Genomic DNA, 27,657 nt, shown 5'->3' with positions numbered 1-27,657 from the left:
GTGTGATTGTGGCTCTGGTGCAAGTTGCTGCATACAAATGTTAAGAGGTGCACCTCTAAATTTACTGTAGCACTAGTGTTGATGTACAAATTTCCATATACCTAACATTTAGTTGTAAATGAGCCATACTCACAACATGATTGTTATTTAGTGTAAGAACTACCCGGTGCATAATGTATGGATATATAGAAGATAGATGGGTGGATAGATAGATAGATAGATAGATAGATAGATAGATAGATAGATAGATAGATAAATGCAGGTGTAGTTTTCACTCCATCCAGCAGGTGGTGCCTTCTCACTATACGGATGGAGCTGAGGCTTAGAGGAAGAGCAGCTATTTGACTGGACGATGCATTCCCCAATGACTTCTGGTGGTTATCTTAGTTGGGGGACCCTACCTAGGTTTGGCACACTTTTGAATGTGGTGAGGTTAGGGATAAGTTCCCCAATGGTTAGGGAGAGAGAAGCCTGGGGACAGGTTCCTGCATAAGGAGGGACAGAATAGGAACCTTGCTGAATTTCCCTGATACATCTTGGTCACTGGAGCTGCTGCTGCCATCGTCCTATCAGTCTAGAAGAGCCACTAGCTCTAGCTGTGTTTTGCCAGTCAGCTACCCCTCCAGCAGATTCCATCTGGGTAAAGTAGGCTGTCACATACTTGACTGGAGACTGAAATGATGAGGTTGGCCTCTCTTGTATCTCCAGCCTAGGTCCTGCTGAAGGTGGAAAAGAGGGTACAAAGGGACAGGAGTAACACTAGTGCCAGCAGGTGTTAATAGGAGCGCTTTCAGCAGGCTGCTGAAATGCGGTCATAGGCAGGCTGGCAGAACATCAGAGCAGGAACAGCAGCTGTGCATCTGAAGTCAAAGTGGCACTCCAGCTGAGCTGCAGGTTCCAGATGCAATGCTTTGCAGAGCTCCCATCAGACGTAAGACAGGAACGCATTGTGGTGAGCAGAGCTGGTACAGAAGACAGTCAGGTAGGTACTCCGACAGGATGTGGGAACAGAACCAGGTACAGAAGTGTGGTTACAGGAATAGCGTAGGTCAGCAGCAGGTGGGCAGTGAGGTACAGAATCATAGGTCAGGAAAGGAAGTGGTGACAAGGCAGAAGCAGGATCCAAGTTCAGGTCAGAGAGAAGCCAGGTCAGCAACAAAGGAACAAGCAAAGTTATAGCTGGACACACAGTGATCAGCTGAAAGCTGAAAACTAGTCAGCACCTAAGCATGGGCAGAAGCGTCCTTAAAAAGCCCATTTGGCACCTACATGCACTGTGCCCATTCTGGTGGGAATTCCATGAGCATGCGCATTTCTGCGAGCCAAACATCTGAAAGGCATTCCCTGCCTGCAATAGTACCATACTGTGTATCAGTGAGAATCACAGCTGCTTTTCCTGTGCCAGTGTTGTGTGACATGCTGTTACAAGCTTGTGATTCACCATGTGACTTAAGCTGCAACATGTGCCATTCATTCCTGGACTAATACTGCAAATGTTATTGGCAGTAATACTGCAAGTGTTTACAATTTCTTCAAATACAAGAACTTATACCTACAGTTGGTCTTTCTGTGAGTGATCCCCCTCTACTGGGTAGCACTACTCCTGGCCCCACCCACACATACAGTACATAGACAGAGAGTAAATACATATTACAAATTATTACTAGAAACGGTTTTTCATAATACTATATATGTATAATTATATAATATCTTTTTTCAGCTTCTTGAACTAAATTGTACGTCCAGCCAAAAAGGAAAAGGAAACTTTTAGAAACCCTATCAAGTTGTTAATTCCATTTGAGAAATGCATAATTTTCACCTGCCCTCAGTCTATTCATTTATACATGTGCTTCTACTATGGAGGCTCTCAAAATTTAGGAACTTCAGAATACTGGGGTGCTGTGAAGAGGCTCTGCAGCTTACACATGTATTTGCAAATATGTGCTAACTAAACCCGTTTTTAACGCAAACTGTTAGACAGAACAATTTGGTTTGTTTGCAAACTGGTCGGTAAGTTGAGATGGGAATTTTTCTCTTTTATTGCTTGACATGCGTCGCCCTTCCATGTGTTCCTTGCTGCGAAGGACAGTTATAGATTGGGGCAGTTGCCATTTTTTGTACTGTTGATATGCTGGTGAGGGGCTGCACTGGACACCCTGGCTGCATTTGTGCTATATGCTGGGTGTCCAGTGCACCCCTGTACCTTTAAAGAGTGGTGGGCTCCCTCAGGCTCACCTGCTCTCAGTCTATCCATTTATACATGTGCTTCTACTATAGAGCCCAGGGGCGGACTGACCATTTGGAAACTCGGGCACTGCCCAAGGGCCCGGGGTCAGTAGGGGACCCCATGAGATGCCCCTGGTACCTTTTTCATAGGCTTTTTTGAGTTTGGGCAAGGACACAGGGGCCCTATGATCCCCTATTGCCCGGGGGCCCCATGAGTTCTCAGTCCGCCCCTGATAGAGCCTCTCAAAATTTAGAGTTAGGAACTGAAGAATATTGGGGTGCCGCAAAGAGGCTCTGCAGCTTATGCATGTATTTGCAAATGTGTGCTGACTAAACCCCTGTTTTTCATGCAAACTGTTAGATAGGACAATTTGGTGTGTTCACGAACTAGTTGGTAAGTTAAGCTGGGAATTTTTCTCTTTTATTGTTTGACATGCGTCTCCCTTCCATGTGCTCCTTGCTGTGAAGGCCAGTTATAGATTGGGGCAGTGACCATTTTTTGAAATGTATCATTACTACCTGTTTTTTTCTGACATTTTAGCAGACAGGAAGTGAGAGGAACTGTCTAACAGGAACATGGACAAACATAAAAATGCTTTCTTTAGTAGCATAGGGGAAGACAAGAATCCCTGTCAGATTTGTATTTCTGTCTTTGTCCCTGTTGTAGATTGTTCCAAAACAGCAGGACCGAAACAAAGGGCAAATTGCTCTAACGAAGCTCCAGATAGCTGTAAAACAGTGACTTGGGTTGGGTTTCCCCTCTCTATCCATAAATAAAAACAAAAAGGTTTTGCTTTGGCATGCACACTTTTCATGTGGATGGTAAAACAATAAAAAGTTCACTTGATTGACATAGCATTTAATAACAATATAAATGCCCATACACAAAGTTAAGTTGGCAGATCAGGCACTTTTAGACCATTGTTCTTAAAAAAAAAAAAAGAAGCACCCATTGGCATAGTACGTGCTGATTCTTTAGTGCAGCTAAAGAGAATATATTAAGGTTAAAGCTGATCAGAACATGAAGGATTCCAACTGTTTTTTTTAGGTAATGCACTCAAAGTCTAACTCAGTCAACAATATTGCATTGATTTTTTTATAGAGTGGGGAACAGGTTATACATTTTGTCAGGTTTCTTTTGCTGTTTGTGTCCCTTTTGGTGAGATTTCACTTTACTTCCTGTTTTGGTGACCAACATTTTTTGGTGATCTCTGACGAAACAAGTGACCATAAAAACCCAACAACGGTTTGCAGCCTTCCCCACTCTGCTTCATAAAAAAAAAGTTTTATTATTGTACTCTTTCGTTAAGCAGATTTTGCTTACTTGATTTCTCTGTGACTACACAGCCAATAAAAGAAATTGCGAGCATTAAAAACCTGAGAAATATTATACCTCTGCCCTATTCTGTCCTAAGCTAAAAAAAAAAAGTTTCAGCTGGATTTGCCCTTTAAGAATTAGCACACTATTAAGGAAGACAACAAATGCAGTGTTCATGCTAGTACATACCTCAGCACCTCAGTTTATAACTTCTCCAAACTGTCCTCAATCTATTTCAAAATTTGATACCTTCCCCCCAGATTTGTCCAGTCTTGAAACACCCAGTAAGTTGTCCTCTAGACTTCAGTTCGTCATGAAGGCGTGAATATCCCAATAATTTCGTTATGTGGTCCCAATTATATAGAGTCCATCCCCAATCGCAGGAGTATCTGGGTTTTTCCACTTCTACACTTCAGTTAGTCATCCTCTGAACTTCAGTGATTTTTCTTAGCCATATTCTAAACTTAAGTCAGTTTCCCACAAACCTTTGTTCAATATTCTTCTAAACATAATCACTTGTCCTGCTCCTATAAACTTCAGTGAGTCTTCATTGACATACCTCCATATTCCTTCTCCAGATGTATGTAATATTTTCCCAAAACCAGTTATTCTTTGTAGAAAATTATATATCTAAACCTTCCTCACAACCTGGGCAGATGTTTACAAAGAGAATTTGTCTGTCTGCTAGACGTTTTTCAGTCTGCCTGCTAGACGTTTCTTTGACCATTGAAAAGTCCTAATTGATTTAATTGGGTCTGGCTGAATGTTCAGTGTCTGCTGTTGGACACTATTCTTAGTAAATCAGGGCATTAGTGTCATGTATTAGGCAGAATCAACAGTTTTGAAAGACAGAACTGAATGTCAGAATCAGCTGTCAAAATCAGGTATTAGAATCAAGTGAGTGAACTATTAGAGTGCGCTATCAGAGTTAAAACTTCTGGGTCAAGTAACAGCATCAAGGTCAAAGTCAGGCTATAGAATGGAATATTAAATTCAGATTGCATAGTCAGATTGCAAAGTTTTGTATCATCTGTTGAAATAGGATATCAGAGTCACATGTTGATGAGGAGGAGTGGGGGAAACGCCACATCAGGAAAATTATAAGGAAAATATTAATAGAATACCCTTAAGCTTTAAGAAAACATCTTGGTAAATGCTCTGTTGTCAGCCTGAAACTGGACAGTGAATGGGCAGAAGCAGAACAGTGATGATTCATTCCTCTGTTCACTCTGCTGTCACCTACCACCAGAGAGTTCTTATCTGGGTGTCCATATCACTGCCAGTACAACATGGACATCTCTTATTGGAGTTGCAGCAAGTCTGAAACACCTTCCCTGGCTTCTTGGGTGGAGGGTGTCCAGCATTATCTAACACTTCCCTACTGTGCTTTGCCTGCCACTCATTATTTAGTTTGAGGTTTAGTGTTTAATGCAAGATACAGGGACTTACAAGAGGTTAAAGTCAAATCAAGCACACTGGGTGTATTTTTTTTTCAAATAAAACATATCTTTAATCCATGTACTTTAGGGTTAAGAATAACACCTAACTCTGATACCTGACCTCAAATTATGCATGCATGCGCATAAGGTGTGTCCATATAGTATTATTAATATTGAATTATATAGACCCACTATCTACTGTGGTGCTGTAACATATTAAAGTGGTTATAAAGGTTCAAGACTTTTTACTTTTGTGAAGCTCCTTCCCCCAGCCCTCCCAATATTTACTTGAGCCCCACTGCAGTCCAGAGATGTGCACAAGAGCTTTATCTCTCCAGGGACTCTCCCTCCTCATTGGCTGAGACAGTAGCGGGAGCCATTGGTTCCCTCTGCTGCCAATCACAGACAATGAAGAGGTGGTTCCATGTGCCTGGTCGAGGCTGAGCTGACAAGAAGGCTGCCCTTACACCTTTTGTCTTTTTTCCCCTGGGGATAGTAACAGGGTATAACAGGGCTCAGAGTGGCATGGGTGCCTGCAAGACATCTGGTTTGGCATATCTTGATAGCAGATGCGGAGCAGAAGAAGATCAGCTGGCGGCAGGCAGGTATAGGATCTCGGATGTTTGGTAAGACAGACAGAGGTCAGCAACAACTAGACAGCAGGAGTATCAAATCGGAAACCAGAAGCAGAGTCAGAGCCAGGCCAAGGTCAGCATCAAGGGAGCAGAGAGGATACTGGAACAGCAGAAAAGAAGCAAGGTCGGGTCACAAGCCAAGGCCAGCAACAGGAGTTCAGGAACAAGCAGGATTCAGCAAGCCAGATCAGGATACAGAAGTACACAGGATCAGGTCACAAGCAAAAGGAGCTGATGACCACTCTGCAATGATCCCCAGTCCAGAAGGACCTTAAATAGACCACTGGGTGCCAGAGAAAGCATACTAATGCTCACATGCACATGCATGCGGATGTGTATGTGCACATGTTCATGTAGATGCGTGCAGGGTCCTAATTCTATGCATAGTTCTATAGACCATTCTGTACACAAGCCCATTTCTTTGAGTAGGGTCATTTTTTTGAGAACGGACATTCCTGTGAACATGCCCTTGTGCATGGGTTTCCTGACAGGAGGTGACTCTGTGTGTGAATGGACATGTAGAGCAATGTCTCAGGGGCGAGCCTAAAGAACAGAGGTATACCACTCAGGCAAACAATCCAGATCAATCCATGACAGGTGCAGTCTCTTCCTCGCCACCACACATGATGCAAGAGGAAGAAGGGTCAGCCGCACACTGGAGGATTGATGAATATAGTGTGTATTTATTGATCCATAGGACACACAAAACACCAGGACATGAATACAGGTGTGTGGCTGTCCCTCCTTCCTGTTGCATCAGGAACAAGCCTGCTTGGGCACATTAGGTAGGAGGGAGGGGCCAGAAGCGCTGCTGGGGGACCCAAGAAGAGGAGGATTGGGGCTGCTCTGTGCAAGACCACTGCACAGAGCAGGTAAGTATAACCTGTTTGTTATTTTTTTTTCAGTTACCTTTAATATCACTTTAAGTAAAAAAGGAGTAGTTCAGGTAATACAATACACACAATGTTCCAAAGACAATAACATATAGTTGTTTAGCAAAATAGCAATAACAAAAAAAACAAGATGTTATAAAACTTACATACTCACCTAGATGGCTACAGCATTGATCCAATGCTATGTCTGTCTCCTGCTGGCTCTACACCAAGAACTGAGAGATGAAAGACTGCTGATCACTCAGTTGTCAGGTCTGCTCTGAGCATAGAACGGTGATTCTCAGTCATTTCTCTGTGCTCTGCCCCTCCAGAGCTCAGTGGAGCACCAAGCTGGAGAGGGGGGTGAGAACACCTGGCTCAGGCTTTCAGCAGCACACTAAGAGGCTGAGCCAGTTGCCAATCAGGCATTTGGGTTTATCCTTGCAGAGCCCAGATTGGCTCTGTGACGTCAGCCGGCAGTGGACTTTAGCCCGCTTTCTGCTGAATCTGAACCATAGGAGTGCAAAACTAAGAGCACTCCTGTGATCCACAGGAAAGATATGGCTCAAAGAGCTTTGTCCATACTTCTCCTCTAAATACTTAGAGACCACCTACCGCAGATTTACTGTGGCATAGCAGCCCTGTAGTGTCTGATCAAGTGCATGTACGTGATCCAGCATTTCTGGGTGGGGGTGTTAACTAGTTTAAAAAAAAAATTCCAGTATCTATATCACCATTTGTAAATGCTATAACTTTCACGTAAACCAATTAATTTACACTTATTGGGATTTTTTTTAACAAAGACATGTAGCAGAATACATTTTGATAAATAATAAAATAATGATGTACCACTCAAAACAGTGAAAATCATGCAAAAACAAATATATCTATGTGATCTAAACTTCAAAATTATATATAATAGAACTAATCCTCCACAAATAAAATAATACCCTCAAGTGCAAGAGATTCTATATAAATCTCCTACTAGTGTCTTATTACAATCAAAGTGTGATAAACAGAAAGTGAGATAGTGAAAATAATTGTGATATACCGGTGCTATAAAACATGCATTCAAAATTCCCCAATCCTAAATTCAAAAGGATCAAAAAACAGTGCAAACAAGACAAGTGATCAGAATGTCACTGATCAAACATAAATGGTGATAATGTGATCCCAGCACTGGGGGATAAATTATACAAACTGAAGTGAACAGTGCTTCAAAAAAATCACATCAACATATAATATTGAAAATATTTGCAACAACCAGGTGAATCAAAATACATTAAAAAAAAAAAAACATAAAAAAAATGTCCAATCAAATTCCAAAATCAGTGTATATAAACGTAGGTGATCCACAATCTAAAACGTGCAAAAGTGTTGTGGATGTGCACTGTAGCCGCTGGTGGTATATTCAAAAATGGCTGAATTGCCATCTCCAAATATCACCCAAACCGTACTCTCCGCTCCTCACAAGAACTCCTGCTCTCTAGCTCCCTTGTCTCCTCCTCCCATGCTCATCTCCAGGACTTCTCCAGAGCTTTCCCCATCTTCTGGAACTCTCTACCCCAATTTATCAGACTATCGCCTACTCTGCTCACTTTTAGGCGATCTCTGAAAACCTATCTTTTCACGGAAGCTTATCCTGCCCACAGCTAATAATTGAATCTTCTACTCTTCCTACCAGCCTATCCCCCACAGTTATTACCTTTTGTACCACTAACCCCTCCCTCCTAGATTGTAAGCTCCAAGGAGCAGGGCCCTCCTATCCCTCTTGTATTGAACTGTATTGTTGCTGTGTGGCGCTATATAAATCCTGTATAATAATAATAATAGATATACCATGATCAAAAAAATCAGAACTGTAACATGAATCTGCAATTTGGAAGAATTAGCCACATTTATTCAAAAAGCAGCAATCACAGAAAACTACAGATTAAAATAACATAATGTTTCAGAGGCTTTTTTTGTATCTTTTCTTGGATGGCGGGAACAGCTAGAGGTTGTCTTGTGCAATAATAACTAACAGACAAAAAATAATTTTTTTGTATATGGTAAAGGGATAGCAGAAGAAAGACAGAGAGGTGTAAAACCCTCCTTCATTTTTTTCCTCTCATATTTCATCATTTTCCCCTATCGTGACCTCCATTCCATCATCAAATTGGTTGTCACCCTTGCCAATCACTGCATAAGATTTTTAATCAGGATCAGAACTTGTTTCATCTATGTAGTATCCTGACACCATATCACTAAGATATTCTAGAGAAATCAAACCAGATGCCGTGGCTATCAGTTCTCAACTCAGACTGGAATATTAAAGTATAACTAAAGGCAAAACTTTTTTTAGTTTTGGACAGAGTGGAGATGGATTAGAACACCTATTAGGTTGTTATTGCAGTCTGTTCATCACTCAGGGTGAATCACCCTCTCTATTTGTCCTATTTACCATTTTCATTGAAAATTAAAGTAAAAAAACCCAAGTTTTGGTTGTCCCTTGAAGAGTAACGGGGGGGAAGTTTCCAATTGTAACACTGGTTATGGTGATCTAGGGGTCCCTAAATAATTCCCTTAATTTTCGAGGATTGTCTCTCAATTCCTGTTTTGGCTATGGGACAGAAAGTGAAGATAATTCTCCACAATGGGACACAGATGACAAAAATAAACTGACAGGGGTTATAACCCTCCCTTACTCTATCCAAAATGATAAAAAAGTTTTGCGTATAGTTCTCCTTTAAGCCAATGCTGGCTTCTTAAGATCAGGGAATCTTGGAACTGCAAAAACAAAACAAAAGGGTGCAAAGACCTAGTATATTTTGAACAACACTTGTTAGCTGGTAACATGCTGTTTGTTTGGACTTTATGAATTCCATCATTTAAAAGTGCATTTTGGTTCCTGGGATCATATGTAATGCTTGTTTACTATTTGCTGTTGTGAGTATGTACTGTTTTATCTTTTAATATGGTATTTTTAATAATGCAGACCTTTTCACCCTTTCATTTTGTTCATTTTGCTTTGTTTGTCTCATCTTTGCTCCTTGCTACTTTTACTTTGCCCAGATATTGAGAAAAACTCCAGTTGCAAGTGTTTCACTGGGTCAAAACACATCCCCAGCCTGCCAAAACAGTAACAACCAGGGGCAGACTGACCATTTGGAAACTCGGGCACTGTCCGAGGGCCCGGGGTCAGTAGGGGGCCCCATGAGATGCCCCTGGTACCTTTTTCATAGGCTTTTTTGAGTTTGGGCAAGGACACAGGGGCCCCATGATCCCCTATTGCCCATGGGCCCCATGAGTTGTCAGTCCGCCCCTGGTAACAACACACTGGAGAGGCCATCCTTTGACTAACTATGCTTTCTACTCATACAGCACATTTTTTGCTAGCACAGGAGCATGTAGCAAATCCTAACTAGCTGCTAGTTCTGGGTGTCCCTTCCCCAGTACTGTATGTGATTACAGAAGTCTGATAAAAATAATTATAAATGTTAAAGAAAATTTAAGAACTTAAATTAGTTTCATTTAAAAACACAAGTTAGACATTTGTATAGCCTTATTTAGTGTATTATGGATTTTTTTCTATATCTGCTTGTAGTTCATCTTTAAGAATCCTAAAAACCTTATAAGGGGAATAATTATAATCGGCAAATTTAATTATCAGAGTCCCAAAGAGAATGGTACTTGTGTGACTTTATATTATATAATTAACAGAAACTACAAGTCAGTTTTAGTTAGACATATCCATTAAGAGAGATGTGAGATAATCAAAATATATTTGTATCAGAGAGAAATTTTAAACGGATCTTAATATGATTACTGTATAACCTATTTTAAATACTACTCACATAAATAGAGTAGAATAAAAAGAAAGTGTTAATATTATAGATTATGGTTTTAGAACTTAATTTAAGACCTAGTGAAATCCTGATTTACAGGAAAGCTTGCCAGTGAGCTGTGAACAGTCTAGATGAACTCTGATTGAACAATGCAGATCATAATCTGCTTAGGAGTCTACAGCAGACACATGAGGACTGAAACAAGCACCCAACTAATTCAAGACTTTCATTAAGATAGACACATGTGGAGGGAGGGCTTTTCTATGACACCTGGATATTACATTCCGTAATGGAGGCAGCCAACTGGTAAATGGAGCTTTTAAACACTTTCTGTGTTCCATTAATGCATTTGATGTTGATTAATTCTGGCAGGGATGGGAAAAATCTGTGTAAGTGGTCAGCAAAATTTCTTTCTATTTCTACCCAATTTCTAAGTGCTTCCAATATAAAAAATCCCACAATGCATGTCTCCAGACAACATAGTAACTTATTTCTAAAGTTTTATATTACTGAAATATTTTTTGTTGTTTTAAATAGAAACTTCAAACTCTGTTTTACAAAATGAAATTTGCAATTTTGATAAACATCTTCCTTATGAATATGCTACAGCTAGGATAACCGAACAACCGTCACACATGAGTGGATTCTTTTATATGTTGGTTTTCAGCCAGAATTAGCAGTTGTTAATAGTGGTCTTCAGTGTTAATAGATAAAGACATAGTTGGTATTAGAAACTGATGATGACATCATTAACATGATTTGATTACTGCTCCATTTAGAACACAATGCTTTCCAAAAGCATAGATAAAACCAGAAGTACAACACATGCATGGCAAGATAATTTGCTGAAAAAATAAGATGTTTACACCTTTCTAGCTAATTAAGACTATTGGCTACCTGTTATAGCTTTATTTGCTTAGAAATCCAGGAAGTAGTGTTCATATTTAAACTGAACCTTAACAAACATCCAAAGTTATTTATTAAAAGCATTTATATCATGCTGACAATTTAAGCAGCTCTGTACATTCACATTAGTCCCTGTCCTCAAGAAGCTTACAATCTAAGATCCCCATCCCACATACATACTAGAGCTCATCTAGACAGGAAACTCAAACAAGCACAGGGGGATGTACACACTCCATGCAGATCTTGTCCTTTCTGGGATTTGAACTGAGAAGCCTGGTGTGTTAAGGCAGAAGGGCTAACAACAATCCCCTCTCAGTAAAAATACTTACTGTTTAGGGTCACATGGTTCTAACTAACCTTGTTAGTGCAGGCTGCTCTGAGTGATACAAACATTGACTAACTCTGGCATCTCTGGTTCCTATGAACATTAATGTACTATTCACTGTATACCTATACTGCAGGAGCATTGCCATGTTCAAGTCTATGGGACCTTAGTGCTCAGGGGTGGCCAGCCATTTACTACAACATAGATTTTTACCAGCTAGGATGCACACAACACAAAACGTCACCACAGTTGGAGGAAATAAGTAAACACCTGTGAAATGGTGGTACAGGCCCAATGTAAACAACAGAAAACTGCAAGAAAAAATCTCTGGTGAGTAAAGGTAGAGAAAGGAATATTTCTAGTAAGTTCAAATGGCAGTTTCTGAAGCACTGAGAGAACCAGACTTAGATCCCACTGTGTAACTAGGAAATACATGGGGAGTAACATTTAAGACCACTTGTAAAAAAAACTAAATCAATAAGTGAGAGGCAAATTTTCTCTGAAATAAAGTGGAAAGGGAGAAACTTGACCCTTGATAGTTCTGAGGGCCATGCATCAGGGTAGACCCAGCTGCAGGAAAGATAGGATTCATCCCACAGTGAAGCTCCTGTGGTGAAAGACTCTAGATTTACAATAAGTGAAGTAAGCCTTCCATGTTCTAAGGTAAACCTTGTGGGTAGTAGATTTCCTAGACTTGAGCATTGTAGGAATCACAGACTTTGAAATCTTCCTGTCCCTTTAGAACTTGAGCTTTAACAGCCATGCCAATAAAGCTAGTAACTCCGAAGCAGAATGGTAAATCAGCATTTGAGACAGTACATAGTCTGGCAGGGCCCAATGTGCATCTGTTTGAAGTCTTTCCATTTCAGTATACCACATCCACCTGGGCCAATCCAAAGCAATGAGGATCATTATAATGTCTACCATCTCATTCCTACAGACCAGAGAAGGAAGAGGTTTCAGGGTAGGCATAGAACAGGATGTACTGATGCCACAGAGCAAAAATTCTTCTGAAACGTTTTATGAAAATGTGTATGAAAATTCCCGGAAGACTCAAAGAACATTTGAATGTCGTTCAAAAATTTTGTTTGCTTTTATTATTTGATTTTTGAATAAATGGACTTTTCCAAATAAAAAGCACATACATTGTTAGAAATGTGTTCAGTCAAGAAACATTTTCCAAACTGCTTCTTTGAATTTTTTCATAACTGCAGTCAAAAATGAATGTTGATTTGGTCCTATGGTGAGCTTTAGGCATTTCAAAGTAAAACCTGGGTATTGTTTACTAAGAACATCGGAAGTGTATCAACCAATCAGTTTCCTTTACATCTTATTGTGTACTGGAAAATTGTTATATCAAGGAATGTTTAAACTACTTAGAGAATGGGTGAAAGGAATGGCCTAGGGTATAGAGTATACTGTACTTGGATGCATGCATATACCTAAAAGATACACACGTGTATAAATAGATTGGATATATGATGGGTGTAAGGAGTGTCTGTATCCCTTCTAAATTTTAGGTAAAGAACTTTTCAGAAGCGACTGAGGGGGGCTTCTGATCATTGTATTATTTTGTATTTGTCATCTGTTCCTTGGATATAGTAAATGGTACACTTTCTAGAAAAGTACCAAGGTTTCCTGAAACTTGATTGAAGAGGTTAAGTTTTACACCTGCATTGTTTTCCCTTTATTATTGTTATATAATTGTATGCTTTATTGACAACAGACAAAAACCAGTTCAGCTTGTGGTTGAACCTATAGGTCAGGGGTCCACATCTAGTGTTCACTGCCTGTGGCACAGATCCTGAAATAACTCCAAGTGTAGGAATCACACGCTGTGGTCCAGGCGCTACCAGTTGTGGAAAATCTGCCTGCTAATTGTCTTTTCCTAGAAGGTACATGGCTGACAAGGCTGAAACATGCAGTTTTGCCCAATGAAAGATCCTACTATTGCTGCAGTGAAACTTCTGATTTCTCTCTGATGGATGATGTGCACCACTGTCTTGGCATTGTCTGATTGAACCTGAATCAGGTAGCCCTCCAACAGGTTGTTTCAACATTGAAGAGACATTGAAGAGACAACCAAATCTGAAGCTCCAGATGTTTATGGGAAGATGAGATTCACCCATTGACCCCATCCTTTGCAGTGTTAAGTTGCTCAGAACTCCTTCCCTATCTGACGAAGGAAGAAAGGACTTCCCTGACAAGTCAATTCCTGAACCACCAAGCCAGGGATAGCCCGGTCCTTGTTGCCAACTAAATTGGCCTGTTAAGAGACAGGACTTATTTTCCCACAAATGTTGTGTTTGCAAATTTGAAGTGAAAGGGAATTGCCTCAAAAGGAGGCTACCATCAGCCCCAAGACTATCATACAGAAGCAGAGAATCAAAGGCCTTCTGGGTTGAATAATATTATTATTATTTTATTACATATAAATATTTTTACATTTTATAATATTAATATGTTTACTGATGTCATGGTTGTTTTTGTATGGGTGTGAGTTTATTTATGCACATTCATAACACACCTTTACAACGCATTCATATGTAATTTGGTTTGCCGAATAGGGTTTAGTATTATATTCAAACCACATATCATATTGAATAATGAGGTAGTTCCTTCTCCCGTCTCTCTCTTTTTAGTTTGATCATTGGTGCTTTAGCGTATAGTGCAAATTTTAGTATTTTTAGATAATTGGCAGATGTATATGGTCTCTTTAGCATATATATTGCTATTTTTGTTTACAATACGGGGTTATAATAATTAATAATTTTTAATAAAAAGTCTCCACATAGCCATATAAAGTATTAGTAATATCCTTATATTCCCTGTATAAAGTAGTAGAATATGCTTTTATGCACTTATAACTGAAGATAAACGTTTTTTATATTTTTTAGTTATTTATTTCTAATAAAGATTGTTATGAGGTACATCTGTGCAGCTACATATGCCCCGTTTTTAATAAGTTATCCACTTATATAAATGTAATGCTAATTGGAGCTAAAGGAGTGCAGTAATATATATATATAAATATATATTTATAATTGGACCCCTTTTAGTATGGCTGCCAGAGGTTTTCAGTGTTGTAGGAACATTATATAGCTTGTCCTCAATGCAGGACCTCAAAAACATGGCTGCTGGAGGTCCGCCTTTCTTTCTTTGATTGGCAGATAGACTCGCTATATAAAGCCGTATGTCACCAATCACGTTATCCTGAGGAAATTTTGTGTTAACGGGATGTAACACGTAGGAACGTGGTGACATATTTCCGGCGCGGACGCCATCTTGAACACCCAAAAATGCCCATGCAAGTACACCCATAGCATGAGGTTTTTTTCAGCTTGTTTTATTCTTTGAAAACGTGTGTGGGCATTTGGCTATACATGTTTTAAGTAACATTAAACAGATTTACACTATGGGAGATCTCCTTCTGTTTTTATCCTGACCTTTTGATGTGAGCTAGCTGTATCATACTAAATTATCCTTGAGGGGGATCCTGCTGCTTCTTCCACTAACCTGTGAAGGAGATATCACCGCTGCGGACCGATATTATCCTTGAAGGGGGGACCAGACCGTGGACGGTCACTCTTGTTTTCTACCAGGTGTTTTGGCCCTTTTGGGTTACTTCAAGGAGGTGAGGCGGCATTCTTTCCTATTGGTTGTCATGCATATTCACTATATCACCTGCAATTTCTGAAGTCGTTGGATTATTTGGTATTTTACGCACCTTTGAACTTTATTTTTCTGGACTATATTTTATACAACACTTTATTTAAAAGAGTTTTTTTTTAATATAATTTTTTTTGGGATATCACCTTAACCAGTTGTCGCCCGGCCTATAGCCAGATGGCGGCCGGGCGAACAGCTTGTCCGTCCGGGTAGACACCATATGGCGTCCTTTCAGGCATGCGCAGTGCGCCTGCCCGCAGGGCCACTCTGTGGCACGATCTGTCAGCGGCTGTGTACCTTGGACAAGGCCGATGACAGATCTGTGTACAGGCCCCGTTGCCAGTACCATGTGACCTGCTGTGACCAATCACAGCAGGTCACATGACAGTTGTATACAATGGATGGCTTCCTTTCATGCCATCCATTGTATACAAGTGTGTCTAGCTGTGAATGGTCACAGCGATCAAATGCACAAGCTGGGCCAATCACAGCCCAACTGTGTCATGTGATTAGCCATGGCCAAATCACAGCTAAGCACAAAAAAAAAAACCCTGAATGAATCGATTTCATTCAGATAAAAAAAAAAATACTGATCACTTCCCAAAGTAGTACAATGTTACCATGATAACATTATACTACTTTAGTCATAGTGAAATATGAAAAAAAAATCTTAAATAGAAAACAATTTAATAAAAATGTTAAACTAATAAAAAAATTAAAAAAAAAATTTAGAAAGTTATACATTTTTTTTTTCGTACTGTCACCAGTCAGTGTCTTTGATCACCGCCATGCCAATTATATGATGACGCTGTACCGCACTGGTGACAGTATGTAAAAAATGGTTGAAATAATTATTTACATTTTTTCATTTTCTGAAAAATTATGACAAAAAAATTACAACTTCAAAAAACTCGCCATGCCTCTTATGAAATACGTCGGACTGTCTACTTTGCAAAAAGGGGTCATTTGGGGGATATATGTACTGTTCTGACATTCTTGGACCTCAAGAAATTAGATTGGCCGTCAGTACTTCAGGATTGATCAATTTTCAGATATTTGCCATAGTTTGTGAACTCTATAAAATGTAGTAGAATACATCTTGGCCTAAATTTATAATATAATATATTAAACAATTATTTAATTTGCAAACTTTTATAACAGAAACAAAGAAAAACGTGTTTTGTTTTTTTATTTTTGGTCTTTTTTTGTTAATTTAGCAAAAAATAAAAACCCCAGTGATGATTGAATACCACCAAAAGAAAGCTCTAGTTGTGTGAAGAAAATGATAACATTTTAGTTTGGATACAATGTTGTATGACCGCGCAATTGTCAAAGTGTGAGAGCGCTGAAACCTGAAAATGGCCTGGGCAGGGAGGGGTAAAAGTGCCCTGTATGGAAGCGGTTAATAATGTTTGTTTATTTATTTATTATTATTTTTTGTCTTCTAATCACTGCACTTGTCACTATTGTGTGATATATTTAATCCCGCATTTAGGGATTCACAGATTTTTTTCACAATTTTTTCACTTTTATTTGGCTAATTTATAGCCTCTGTGGTCACTATTATTATTAGCGTGATAATTGATCCCACATTCAGGGTTTCACATTTTTTACTATTGATAATTATAATTCATAATATTGCAGTCCTATTAGGACTTTTTGACTTACTATTTTGTATTTCTTTCACTGGCGTTTCTTTATGTTTACATTATCTATTCACTTTTTCATTTCACCATAGATCCCTTAGTGGATCAGTTCACTTTATGATCTGTGAGTGATTGGTTTATTTATTCACTGAATTGCACTATGGGCAATTAATAGTCACTTATAAGTTTGTTATGAGCTATTTTGGATGATTTAAATAGTTTTTGTGCATTTTATTCTATTTTTATTTATTCATTGTTTATTGGCATGTTACATCATTTATTGTTTTTTTCATTTGATTATTTTGAGATAAGCTAGTGTGGGATTACGGTATTATTTGGGGTAGCGCTGCACCATATTATTCTATATTCTGGGTTGAAGAGTTCCAGCTTAAGACAGGAAAACCTTAAGCTTCTCCTGAGGAATGAACAATCTGGCCTGAGATGTGTCCAGAACCTGACCCAAATACTCCAAGAGGTGAATCGGTTCCAGTGCCAATTTCTGATGTTTCAGGTTCCATCCAAACCTCTATGTCTAGACAGTTAGATATTTTTTTCTCTAACAGAGCCCTTGCTGCATGTTCTCTCAACAGAAGGCTGCCTAGGTATCCCACAATAGGGGCCACCACAAGAATACAATAGGACTTAGACTTGGACTAACACCCTGGTGAACACCCAAGGTGCAAAAGAGAAGCCAAAGAGCAACTGAACGAACTTGTAGTATAAGGTCCCTATGCAAAGAGTAGAAATCACCAATGTGCTGGAAAGATGGGCACAAATAAAAAAGTATTTTGATGTCCAGGGAAGCCAAAAAGTCTCCTTAGTGAAAGGACATGAGGACAGATGAGATAGATTAGATCCAAAACCTTTGGGCCATTCAGGGATAAGACATCCAATATAGGGCAAATGTTTAGGCTTGAGAATAGTGAACAGGCTAAAGTAAAACTCCTGAAGCAGGAACTGGGACAATAATACCTTCTTCCAGAAAACCAGAGAGTGGCTGATGAAGATTTGCTAATCTGTTCAGAGACATAAGAAGGATGAAACTGAGAAAAGAAGGAGATGACAGAGAAAATAAATCACTCTGTAGCTCTGAGACACTTATCAAGAACCTATTCAAAAAGTTGTTGTTATTCAAAGGCCATGCAGATCAAATATTTCTTAAAAAAACACAACAGCTATCTTCTGTGCACATTTGACAATCAGGTTGTCAACTACAGTAGTGGTTAAATAGTTTTTAAGAGATTTTGACAAGTCATACATGGTTTGACAAAGTACAGTCACAGCCATAACTACGTGCAGAGTGGGGTCCTCCTGTGAGAAGAGCTTTACAAAATGCTTCCAACCGCTAATCAGTTTGGTCCATAAAGGCAGGTGCATCCTCCAACAGTATGTATCAGAAGGGTGAGACTATGGGAACTGACCATTTCTGAACCAAATTCTCATAAAATGGACAAACAAACTCTGTAAGCTTTTAGGGGGAGTAAAAAAACATATCAGGATGCTTCCAGTCTCAATAAAGATACAGTTGGAAAAGAAGGTGCAAAGGGAAGCTTTAGGAGTCTTAAAGGACCAAGGACTTGAAACAGCAGAGCAATGAACACTGCACCCATAAGATCCAAAATGGTCTTCTTAAATTTGAACATAATAGCAGTAGACTACAACTCTTTAGGGTTATGCTTATCGGTCAAGTATTTTGGTCAGTTGAGAATCAGACAGTCTCTGCAGCTGTGATCAAAATCAGCAAACAACTGGATAATCTTGATCATTAAAGTGGAACTTCAGTCCCACTCTGTAGTCCCTCCCCCAACCATTATAGTGCACGTGCAGATGTGCCAAAGGACTCTGTCTAGCCTTTGGGTCCTGGAAGATCCCTTAAGAACATCTGCCTAAGTGATTCTAAATCTGCTTCAGATATGCTGAAGGGCTGTGCAAACACAGGGAGGCAGGGGAAAAAGAGTAATTCTCGCCTGTGCAAAAAATGAGGAAGTGCTGCTTTGCACACCCCAAGGAGCTAAGGAGAACTCTGAGAAGGGCAGAGACTTTAACATTATAGGATAATATTACTGCAGAGTGCAGGCATCAGCACCATTAGTAGGTGCACTGCAAGCAACTGACGACCGTTTAGTGGAAAGTGAGCTGGGGGCACCTTCCCCTATGTCTAAAATCAGACATGTAGCTGCTGCATGGTTTAACCACATATAGACTTCTAAGTCTAGCCATCACCACATACAGACTTTTAAAACTAGCCATCTCGGTTACTTGCATACTTGCGTACCTCAAGTACGTAAGTAACCAAAATGGCTAGTAGGAGGTAAGGGTCAGTGACCAGAGAATCAGATTTTGGGGGGTTGAAGGAAATTAGATTGCAAGCGAATGGCAGTAGAAAGAAGAGCACACTGCTGAGTGGGGGGTGGAAGAAGCAAACATTTTTTTTCTTTAATGAATAACTGTTATTTCCAGCTTGTATGCTGATTACAGCTATTCACAAATTGGCAAAATCTAGGGGACCCTTCCACAATAAGCTCAAGGTTATCTGAGCTAGCCTGAAGAAATCAGTTCTGTACTGAGACAACTTTTCCATTTAAGGCAGTAAGAGGGTTAAACCTTTGTTAGTCATAACCCAATGTACTGTATATTGCAAAGAAACTCATAACTAACCTCCAGATTCCTTTTAAAAAAAAAAAAAAAATACTAAAGCATTGCAAACTGTATTTAGGATTTCTATTTCTTTATGGGAAGAAATTATATTTGGAAAAATAGGTCAGATATGTGTTAATTTGTACAGTCTCTAGGTATGAAAAAGTTCAATAAACTTTTATCTACATTTTTTTCCTATTGTCATTTGTTTATCGGTATGACTCCAGATCCTGACTGTGCTGCAGGATGTTGTGTGCATACATTATGTCACAACATGGAATTGCCAATGCCCTGCAGTATAACACCTGTATGTCCTATTTGCAGCATTGGCATTTAGCACTGCATGAAGCCTGGCACAGACTTGCAGTGCCAACTCTGGTTATGCAACCGCAACAAGTCATTTCCCTCTCTACACTATCCAATTCAAGATGCTCTCCTTGTTATCATGAAAACATCACAAGTAAGCCTGCCAAGTTCTTATTGCAGTCACCGATCAATCGCTTCCAATGGTAATGAAGGAAAGCAAGATTTTTCCAGGGGCTTTAGCTAAAGTGCCTTAAGGCCAGAGACTAATCAATAAAACATCACTACAGATGCATCCAAGCTGGAGTCTCCACCGCCTTGGGGGGAACTGACGTTCGGCCTTTCAACTAACATTTTTGATGATTATTCTAGTAGTTTTTTATTGCAAGATGCAAAGCTGTTTTAAACTACACAGTTCTTGCCAGCTATTGGCTTGCTGTCACTCCTGTTTATATTCACTTCCAGATTTCAAGAATGCATTAAAAGTGCAATCCCTGATATGCTGCTGCTTATAAAAAGTCACATCACTTTTAAGAAAGCACAGAATATTCACAAATCCCTTGCCATTAACCAGTGCACGAATCAAGTATGAAACCTGTTTTACATTATTCAAGTGCAGTCAAAGCCTTGGTGTAAACTTTAAGTATGTATATCTGAATTACATTATGGAAAGATCAGCTTTGCACTTATACAGTATATGTTGGCAACCTGCTAAATGACCTGCTGAACTTGGAAATGCAAAACTACAAAACTCCATTCTCAATAAAAGTGTGTTCCCATGAGTGTCAAAACCAGATATTCAGTGCACATTGCTGAAACAAGTGTTCGCTTAGCAAAACAAAGACGAAGACAAAGATTTTAGCATAAGTAGGCAAAATACACACATACACACTTATCATATCTGTTTGCCTAACTACCTGCCCTCCTGAGGATTTACCCCCCTTAATGTCCAGGCCTCTTTTTGCTACTCGGCGCTGCACTAATTCAACTGATAATTGCGCGGTCATGCAATGCTGCACCCAAACAAAATTTACGTTATTTTTTTCACACAAATAGAGCTTTCTTTCGGTGGTATTTGATCACTTGTGCGCCTTTTTATTTTTAACGCTATAAACAAAAAAAGACCAAAAATTTTGAAAAAAAAACAATATTTTTTACTTTCAGCTATAAAAAAAATATAGTAAACTCAAAGTTGGTTATAAATTTAGGCCAAAATGCATTTTACGACATGTCTTTGCTAAACAAAAACACCCAATACGTGTAAATTAATTGGTTTACGTGAAAGTTATAGTGTTTACAAATGGCGGGAAAGATACTGGGATTTTAAATTTTTTTTATACTAATAATGGCGGCGATCAGCGACTTATGGCGGCGATCAGTGACTTATGGCGGTGATCAGCGACTTATGGCGGGACTGCTGTGGACATTCTGACACTGGGGGGGAACTGACCTGGGGTCACTGACATCCCCAGTGACACCAATACAGTGATCAGTGCAAAAAAAAAAACACTGACACTGTACTAATGGCTCTGGGGAGGAAGGGGTTAACTTTTTTATTTACTGAAATGGTTAACTGTGTGAGGGGAGTGTTTTACTAGGGGGCGGGGGTGTGTACTGTACGAGAAACCACTGATCCGGAGAGATAAACTCTTCTCTCCGGCTCAGGAGCTGACAGAAAGCAGAGCTACTGCAGCCCTGCTCCCTGTCAGTAATTGCTGCTAATCGGCGGGACACAGCCGGTAACAACTGGCTGTGACCCAGCGACTGACATCCGTGGCCGTGATCGGCGGGACAGGTAGGGCGGTGGCGCACCTCGAGCGCGCCCCCTACCTGTTTTGCAAACGCACGTTTTAAAACGTGGTTTTGCCCAGCCGTGCTGACCTGCCGACGTATTTCTACAGTGGCTGGTTGGCTAGTGGTTAATGTTACACTATATTTGAAATGATGTGACTCTATTCCATGGTATCCAACAGGCATATCTCAAAAAGATAGGAAGATCATGTATGATGTTTTTAAATAGGAGACACTCAATTAAAAACTAAACATAACAACTTTACACTATGGGGCTGATTTACTAAAACTGGAGAGTTATAAGTCTGGCATAGAAACCAATCAGCTTGCATTATTATTATTATTATTTTTTTTTTTTCAAAGCTTAAATGAACAAGTTGACGTTAGAAGCTGATTGGGTATCATGAGCAGCTGCACCAGATTTTGCACTCTCCAGTTTTGGTAAATCAACCCCTATGTCTAAGAAGAGAGAAACAGGGTGGAAGCATTAAGGGTACTAAGGGCCATGTTACACTGGACATTTTGTAGCAGCAATGAATTGCCACTACGAATTGCTAGTGCCAGTGATTAACATCAATTTGTAGGTAGCAATGTAAACACTATAGTTGCTAGCAATTTGCTGCAAAGAACCAGTTTTTCACTGGTACAGTTCAAGCTTGTACTACATCATTGTGGTACTATTTACTGCTACAAATCACTTTCAATTATGACATTACAACAGCTCAGCACCAAAACACTAGGCCTTTGCCAGAGCTGACAAATGTAATATTACTATTATTTTTATACAGTATTTATATAGTGCCAAAAGTTTGCTCAGCGCTGTACATTATAGTGGGAGACGGTACATGAGACAATACAGTAACAATACAATACACGAGGGGTTCGAGGGCCCTGCTCCTTGGAGCTTACAATCTAAGAGGGAGGGGATAGTGATACAGAAGAAAGTGGCTGTGGGGGATGGAGTGGTAGGAGGGGTGGAGGAGATCGGTAGTTAGGTGAGGGCGGGGTAGGCTTCCCTGAAGAGATGGGTTTTCAGGGTGCGCCTAAAGGTGAGGAGAGTAGGTGACAATCTGATGGATTGGGGTAGTGAGTTCCAGAGGATGGGGCAAGACCCTTAGAAGTCCTGGAGTCGGGCATGGGAGGAGGAGACCAGGGAAATAGAGAGTAGGAGGTCTTGTGACGAGCGAAGAGTACGTGTTGGGTGCTATTTGGGTATCAGGTTGGTGAGGTAGCTTGGGGCAGTATTATGAATAGCTTTGTATGTCAATGTAATAATACAATTCTTGTATATGCATTTTTTGTTTGTTTTTGTTTTGGATGGGAAGAGTTGTAAAAAGATTTATTTAAGAGAGCTCTATACTGTACTTTTGCTTTTAGCAAACATCTACATTTTCAAAAAAGTGCTTCAAAAAAGTGCTCAAGAAACATATCCATAAAGTGTATTTCCACTTTTGCAGTCAAATTTGAATAAAGCCCACTATATGTTTGCTATGAGTTTACACATTTTTTAGACTTCCTCAACTTTTTTCCTTACCATTTTTAGGTATCTGCTTGGAGCAGGCCTCAGGAAAACCTTTTTATTTTTATATTTTCCTTTTCTGCAAAAGGGTTTCTTTATGCCTGTCACATGTGGTCCTCAGTAATGCAGAGTATGTCACTATAATGATAATGTCACAAAAGTTTTCTGCATCAGTATTTTATGTGTCCAGGCCACTGTGCTGATGACTCCCTTTATGGTTGGGTCCACAAAGCTGTGCATTCCAGGTAGTGGGTTAGATGACCCTGACATTATTCAACCTATAGAAAGATTGAAACTATATCCCTGCATTGGTGAGTCTGTGGAGGGCAGTGCTGGGGAGGTAGTATGTATTAACCTCAGTTTTTTCAGCACACAGGTAGAGTCAGAGTCAATACCCATAGTAGCTGGAAATGCTAGGCAAATATCCCAGGCAAATGTCCAATATACTGTATCTAATAAACCATAATAAAGAGTCCTTATCAAAAATTAAAAATCCTTGTGAGCTTATCTTCCTGTATATATTAAACTCTCACTAGATTCTTTGATCCCTGGTGAATGTCGGTCAAATAAAGCTTGATTCCAAAACCACTACTTGATCTTTTCTTTATTCTATAATTTCTCCAGAATGTGGTCACATTGGGAGTAACAAGAAAAATGGCACTGGGTGTTGCATGGCATGCATTCACTTATAAATGTGAGCAAAATAAGTTATTGATTTATGAAATGATGTGGATTTTAGCACACTACACTTTATTGTTTCTTATTTTGCCCTTTTGTGCATAACATTCTGGGGAGGATATGGAATAAAGAGAAGACGCAGTGGGGAGGAGATTTACTAAAACTGGTTCACACAGAATCTGGTGCAGCTATGTATAGTAACCTATCAGCTTCCAGGTTTTATTGGCAAAGCTTAATTGAACAAGCTGAAGTGAGAAGCATATTGGTTACTATGCACAGCTCCATCAAATTCTGTGCGCACTAGTTTTAGCAAATCTTTTCCAGTAGTGGTTTCAGAATCAAGCTTTATTTGACCCACATTCGCGAGAGGGTCAAAGAACCTAGTTTAACATATACATGAAAATAAATCTGCACAGATTTAGATTTTTTTTTATAAGGACTTTATCAAGCTCTGATTTAATAGATATTAGGTTTAATAGTACTGCAGCAAAACCTGCATTTTTCATTTTAAAATCAATTTCCTTTAAAAAATCTATTTTTAAAGAAAACTCAAACTAGACTTTGACATCAACAGTGGCTGACAGTTACCAAATGTAAACCTTAAAAAAAACCTATGCTTTGCCCTTGCCACTCTCCCAAGCCATAAATACACATTTCTCTACTCCTTCAATACTCTGTTCAGCCCTGGATGCAAGGAAAGTAAGTCCTATGTAAGCTCTGAGTATCCGTATGTATAAAGGTCAATACATTAAGTGGACATACTTGAATGAATACACTATTTTTGGATCACCTGTCACTAAAGGTGGGCAGCAATTTTAAACGAGGTATTGTTTATTTGACAGTAGTTTAACAGTTAGTGCCCAGACTGTATAAAGAACCATTTCTTATTTGGAAATAAACTTTTTACACTAATGTTATTTACAGGAGGTAAGAGCTACATGGCAGAATATCTGCTAGAAAATCATATCATAAGCAATAACCAGCATGAAGTTATAAAAGACGGATGTTGTCAAACAAATCTATTTTCTTTTTATGAGAAAGTAAGCTGATTCATGGAGAGAGGGGCATCCAAGGATATAGTCCATCTGCACTTTTCTAATATGTTTGACATGGATCCTAAGATGATCTAAGTGTAAGATAAGGCCTGAACATGGATAGAAAATTGGATTCAATCTACATTTATGGTTTGTACAGTGAATAGTCTAAAGCCTTGTATACACTTTTAGTTTTGCTTTGTTTTTTTTTGCTTAAACCTGCAGGCTGAACAAAAAAAACTGACTGCTCAGGAGGAACTTTTTTCAGTCATTATTCTGTTGGACTGGCTGCCCTACACACGGTGAATGTCGGGCAGTTTCTATTGAACCGGCCGATGCCGCCCAACATTCAGCCCATGTGTACTAGGCTTAAGAGTGTAAGATTGTATTTAAATAGCCCTGTTACTGTATTTGTAGATGGTTCAAATCTATGCAGTGGTATAAAATATTTTGCAAAATATCTCTACAATATAAGCTGACCTAGTTGCACTGTTTAGTCAAGCAGATACATGGCAAATAAGGTTTACTGTGGATAAATATAGAGATATACATTTAGGGCTAAAGAAAATGTATGCATCATGCAATCTGAGGAGGGGAGTATGTAGATCAAGTATTGGAAAGGATGTTGACATCCTTGTAGATCACCGACTAAATAACAGCATTGAATACCAATCTGCGCCTCCTAAACTACCAGTCTTCTTTATCTTATCAAAAATGGCATAGACTCAGGAGAGAAGTAAATAATCATTTAGTAATGAATCAATTAGTAAGACATAATCTTGTATATTCATTTCACTTTTAGGCAACAGTTTGCCAAACTGGAAAGGGTGCACAGAAGGACAACCAAGTTCATTCAGGCATATAATGTGTAATTAGTCTATTTAAAAATTCAGTGCAAAGTAGTTTACCTCAAGGTCACCACAATTTAAGACTCAGGACACATTCAGAAAGGTTCAGTTCTGTCAAAATGTGGACTAGTTAACTGGTTGTAACTAACTAAGCAAATTGTTTTACAAGGCAGATCTGTTCCTTAAAACACAAAAGATATAAAGCTACTAACCATTGTGTTCTGGTTCACTGCTACCATGGGTTTGTAATGAATTTCTAGGGTTTGCAAAATTCACAAACTGGTAACTTGTGGCCAAAAAGTGTAGTCTTCTAATATAGCCCCAGAGCCACAAGATCCAAAATTTGAATTGATACTCCAGCTTCCTTTCTATATTGTGGTGGGCTTACAGCAATCATATTGTCAGTGATTGTTGGAACTCTGTGAAGGGAAAGATACTATGTTTTTTATTTACTTATTATTTTAATTTTCACATTGGTACATGTCCCCGGTACTTAACTTTCTATTCCTTTTGTATGACAATAGCTTGGTAATTAGCCATAAAATTGGCCAGAATTAATTAACAAGTTACGTCTTTTCTTGACTTCAATGGGGATTGACTTAAAGTTCTCAAACTTTGTACTTAAAGCTCATCCCTAACATCTATTAAGTTTTATTAGAAATAACATTATAGACTGTTGATCAAGGGAGTATTGGATCAGCTTTTTAGAATCAAAATGGAATGTTTCTGATGGTAAAGTTAATTTGTCCAGTATGTATTGCAGTTTCTTGTCTTCCTATTGCTTATTTGAAGTTTTGAAGACTGTAGATTTTTTTTAACTTGGTGTATTTTTTTTAACCTATCTATGCAACTACAGTATAAAGTATATCCTGTATATTTGCTTATGAATTAAAAAGGGTTGTTTTATCTAAACCATTTAGCCTATTTGTAACATTAAAACCCAAATGTTTTTTAATTTTATTTTAAAAAGCGAGGGGAAGGCATAGAGCTTCTGTAAGGTTGTTATTATCTTCTGTGTCCCTCCTTAGGGTGATTTCACCATATGTTCTGTCAGTGGACAATAACAAAAATGAATTTCAATAAAATGATTAAGGGGTTTAAACTGCTGATAATTCTTAATTGCTCTCTGTGCATTTATGTCCCTGTGATAACTGCATACCTAAGTTTTGGTGCAGATGGAAAAAAAACTCCCCATTGTGAATAAAGAAAAAAGAAAATAAATAAAAAGCTGAAAGAAATTTAATTCTTCCCAAAACTAAACAAAATGTTAAAAAAGGGTCTGGGGTAGTACAGTAATAATGACTCAAATTCAAATGCTAAATTTACAGCATCATTCCTACACTTGTTATAAACTTGCTCATGAAACCATAAAACTTTGTCTAAGGCATATTTCACAAATCCAAGATTTAAGGTGGCATCATCAAGAATACATAAACAAGCAATTGGTTGTAATAAATATTATGAAAGGATAGGACATGCAGATCATCAGTGTGACTACATTACATTTACAAACGCACACATAATAATAATAATAATTTATTTAAAGAAAAACAAATTGGAGGTAAAGAACGGTTTACTGCTGTGACTTCAGTTACATTTTTCATTCTAAGAACAAACTATCCATCAAGTGTACCCCCCAACAGTGATAAAATTACACTTGTATTATTGTTGAAGCGTGTATATTTGCATGGGATGAATAGTTCAAACACAAGCTGGTGCTGCAGTGAATGAAAGTTCATTTCCTTTTGGGATATCTTTAGCAGTTCCTACTTCATGTAAGCCTTGTATTGCCTCTCGGCAAGAAAACACGTTCTGACGGCAAATCAATTCAGCATGGTGTTAGAGAATTACCTAACGCTGCCCAGTTAACAAGCTGATCTTTGATTATTACTCATAAGTAGAGGCACTGTGGGGCCAGAAATTAATCTGCCCATATAATTAACACAGTGTTTATCGAGTTCTACTCATCGATAAGCCAAATGTA

Source organism: Staurois parvus, unplaced genomic scaffold (genome assembly GCF_062004578.1).
Source record: "Staurois parvus isolate SC_StPar_1 unplaced genomic scaffold, SC_StPar_1.0 ptg000454l, whole genome shotgun sequence".
NCBI classification, from domain to species: Eukaryota; Metazoa; Chordata; class Amphibia; order Anura; family Ranidae; genus Staurois; species Staurois parvus.
Note: the sequence above shows the minus strand (reverse complement) of the source record.